This window comes from Dipodomys spectabilis, unplaced genomic scaffold (genome assembly GCF_019054845.1).
Source record: "Dipodomys spectabilis isolate Male_0828 unplaced genomic scaffold, ASM1905484v1 ptg000408l, whole genome shotgun sequence".
Classification (NCBI taxonomy): Eukaryota; Metazoa; Chordata; class Mammalia; order Rodentia; family Heteromyidae; genus Dipodomys; species Dipodomys spectabilis.
In genome coordinates this window covers 310001-314650 of record NW_024871085.1, presented here as the reverse complement: position 1 = coordinate 314650, position 4650 = coordinate 310001, and positions in this window count along the sequence as shown.

The following is a 4650-nucleotide window of genomic DNA, read 5'->3' as shown; positions in this document are numbered from 1 at the left end:
TCAGTCAATTAGAAACAACAACTACAATACCACAATAATTCTTAAAGGCACCAAAATATTATTGTTAATGAATTAGAAAATGACTAGTCAAAACAAAGTTTATATTATATTTGAAAGCTAAAAAATGAAAATTACACTCAGATTTGCTGTCAATATCCTATTTCCAAGAATACATTTTTCAGCAATCCAGGAAACAAAAAAATAAGGGTTTGTCACAGAATGAAAGATGTAAAAACAGACTGTATTTGCTTAAGATGATAAGTATATGCAAATCATTTTATTTTTTTCAAAGATACTATAAAATTTCATAAGAGGATTTGTGATCAGAAGTGATAGGTAAGCAAAGTAACTGGAAATCTGTATATGGAAATTTTGCTTTCAATAGAGGAAGACAAGTTTCACTAAATGAACCTATAGAAGATGATTTTGTATCTGCAACACACATCCAGTATTTTACACTGTAGACATATTCTGATTCTCTTCCCTCAGTTCCTGTTCAATATTCTTCTACTTTCATGTTGGAGATTCATTGTTCCAAGTTCTCTTTGTCAAAAATATTTTTATATATCCTTTAAATGTAAAGGAGTGTTTGGCTTGGGACCCTATTTACGCTTGGTATTTGTTTACCTTTAATGTTTGCCATTTATCATCCCAGGCCCTCCTTTTGACCATATCAGCTAAGAAATCTGTAATTATTCTGACTATGTATCTTTTTTATATAATCAGTCTTTTCCGATGAGAGCTTTAAGCATCCTTTCCTTGATCTCTAATGATCCTCTAATGGATTATAATGTGGTGGTGGGTTGTTCTGTTCTGGTATTCTCCGTTTGGTGTTCTAAAGGCTTCTCTTCTCTGAATGAGCTTATCTCTTTGGATTTTTGACATTTTCTCTGCTAGAATTCTGTAATATGTTTCCCATCCACTTTGTTTCTTGCTCTTCTCCTTCTTGATACCTGTTTCCCCAAGTTTGATCTTCTAACTGTCTTGAACTTCCAGCAAGATCGTTTCTTATTTCTTGGTTTGGTTCTAAATGATTATCTCCTCTTTCCTATCAGACCTATTCTGTCTTTGAGACCTGAGATTATCTTCTATGTCATCTATTCGCTGTGAAGACCTGAGATTATCTTCTATGTCATCTATTCGCTGTGGAGACTTTCTACTTTCTTTTTGATTTCTCTGTTTTCTCATTGCTCATATTTTAGGGCTTCTCTCTTTATTAAAACTTTGTTTTATGTTTTGTGTGGACTTTCTTTACATCTTTTCTTTGGGTAAGAGTGTTAGGGGATTTTTTTTAGCTGTGTCTTCTTTCATATCTTTTAACTAGGCATCGTTTTTTCCCTTATACTCCTTTGACTTCTCAGAAATTATTTATCTTTCTGTTTGTAGACTCCATGAATTATTTTGCTAATCTTTGGTTGGTCTCATCTTGTTCACAAATTTCCTTGTAGATGTTTTGTATCTTTTCGTTAATCACATTTTTTAGCAGTATTTGAAATATAATTTGGAAAGTATCTTCTAGGTCCTTGATTGCCTGTTGTAAGGCCTGCTTATTTAGTGTGTGAATTATATTATCTTGACATCCATTTTTTAAATTTCTGATTGGTTCTGTCCACTTGAAGGATGTCTTGGCTTTCATTTGGGAGATCTATGATCTTAAAAGGTGACTATCTATGTTCTTGTTGATTTGCCAGGTTTTGGTTTGGTCTTCTATTTTCCTTTGTTTTTCTGGAATTAGGTTTTTATAGACAGCAGTTGTGGTGAGATGTTGTCATGTTAATAAATACTTGTGGTTCTTGCTGGGAAGGTGGTTCAGTGGTAGAGCGCTTGCCTTGCATGCCTGAGGCCCTGGGTTTGATTCCTCAGCACCACATAAACAAAAAGAAAAAAGGGAGAAGTGGTAGAGCGCTAGCCTTGAGCTGAAGAGCTGAGGGACAGCACCCAGGCCCAGAGTTCATGCCCCTCGACGGGACCCAAAAAAAAATTAATGTGGTTCCAATGACAGTTTGAAATGTCCAGTGATAAGGTGAATTATGTCTGTGTTTGGATGTGGCTGTCACTGTTCCTGCTTTTTTCCCATGTGGCCCTTTTATTTCCACACTGCATCTCTGCTTTTGAACATGTTGCCTAACACAGTCACAGTAGTCACATGAATGGCTGGGTAATTTTCATAAATAGCTGTTTTCTTGTGAAGACAGTATAAAAAACTTCTTTTGAATTGCATATCTATATATAATTATAGCTGGCTTGGCTTGGTTTGATCCACTAGAAGTAGACTTTGTATAGGACTCTAAATCTCTGTTTCATTAGATAGAGCTAGGGTAATTTTCTGTTGTTATTCTGCCATTATTTTTCCACTTCCTCAGGTTCAGTTTTTATTGTGGAGTTTTTCACCTAATTTAGGGTATGTGATGGTTGTACCAGGTTATTTTCTTTTTTCTGCTTGTGTTACTATAAAATAGTGATTTCAGGCTTGTATGAAGAGACAGTAATAATATGAAATGTATGTTATTACATCAAATGAAACAGAGCAGACATTTTAACCTATTTGCTACAATTAAATTAATATTAAGCAAAGCTAATGAAAATAATTACTTCTTTCTCTTCAGAGGATGAATATAGTACTCTTGGATATCTTGTAGGAAAAAGACTTTGAACTCATTACAACTGATGACTTACATTGAAATTACAGGCTAAACTTTCTCCTTCAGCAGGCAAAAGCTTCATTTCTTTCATTTCTTTATTATAATATCATAATACCTGCATGTTGATTTGTTTTCCTCTGCTATTTTCAATTCTATTCTTCATCCATTAGGTATGTAGGGCTTTGAATCATCAATTTCTTAAAATACCTATGTAGCTTATATTGTGATTTAGCTCTCAGTAATATAAATATGAATTTATCTCTGAGTCTCATCTTGAGCTATATTAATATGAAATTTATGCAGTCTCAAGCAAGAAATGTGACTATTTTACTCTTTTCTATTTTTTAATAAATAAATCTTTTCCCTTTTGGAATATGTTTGCATCTTTTATATTTCTCCAGTGAACATCATTACTTTTATAAAAATAAATATAAAGTTTAGACATGAAGACAACCCCCCTCCATTATCAGTTTAAAGTAAATCTTTGGGGACTCTTTTATATATAAAATTTTAAAAGTTCAATGCTCAGGTTTATACATGAATAATCTAATGCTTCAGTCAATTAGGCAAAAGAACTACCATACCACATTAACTCTCAATTTACTTAAAGCCACCAAAATAGTGTGCATGAACATCACTCATTTTTCGAAAGTGACTGGTCAAAACATAATTTATATTATATTGGAAAGATAAAAAATCAAAATTACACCCAGATTTGCTGTCAGTAAAAAAAAAGAAATGTATTAAATGTTAATTAAAGATGAACTTATTTCAGGTTCTAGGAAAAAAAGGAAAAGCTGGGATATTAGAAGTACAATGTATTTCATAATATCAGAATAACTGTAATAATCCACTTACAGAAATGGTCTATCAAGATGGCTTTTCAAGGTTGACTGTGAAAAATGTTCATTTCCAAGTCACCACCATAAAGCAGATCACATCCCTGGGGGCAAACTTTTGGAAGGAAGGTTCCCCTTCCTTCCTTCTCTTTTGATAAATCAAACCATAATATTTCTACAGTTGTGACCAGCCTGGAACACATTTTCCCAAGAATATTCTGTAGTGTAAAGAGGACCAACTATCAAAACAAAGGTGAAAATTCTTTTCTACTACAGAATGACTTATCTGGCTTATATTTTTTGTTATTTTCATTACTTCAAACACATGGATTATTTATATTGGGATTAGACAAGTGTCAAAGTATTAATGGAATAAACGTTCAGTTTACTTTCATATATCCAATATAATACAATTAACCCCTTATGGAAAATTAACTCCAACTGTAGAAACAATGTCAGGAATATAAAATAAGCCTCAATACATATAATCTGGCACATATAAACCAGCATCTACTCAGAAATTCAGTCGCTCTATAAATATTTATTTGGTACAAAATAATAAATATTTAATTAATGAATATGACTTTTGTCATCTGAAATACTCCTCGTGACAATAATTGTGTATAATTGTATAGATGTCACCTATACAGGAATTTAACATGCATTTAAAAATCAATTTTCCGCAATTTAAGCTACATGAGAGGAGTAATATCCTCGTGTATTGTGTGGTGTGAATTTTACCACAGTGCTGAACCCTTCCACCTAATACCAAGAGTCATGTGCAATAATTTATTTCATGTTAAGATGAGTGCTAAGTGTAGAATACAATTTGAATTATTACATTAATTCACAGAAATGAAACAATAATGATATGTTATTTGTTTAGATTCTAATGCTATTCAATTTTACAATTCATGAAATATATTATTAAAATTAGTTTCACTTTCTTCTTTTCTATAGCTGGCTATTTAAACATTACATATTAAACATTCAATATTAAGAAATAAAAAATGAGTAACTTATTATTAAAATGATATATTATTAAATTGTGATTTAAATTATATTGCTAACAAATTGTGTTGAAAACAACATTTAATAGAATTATGGGTAATATTTTTTAAACTCAGCAGCTTGTTATTTGTTTCCTAATTGTGTCATTTGTTATTACT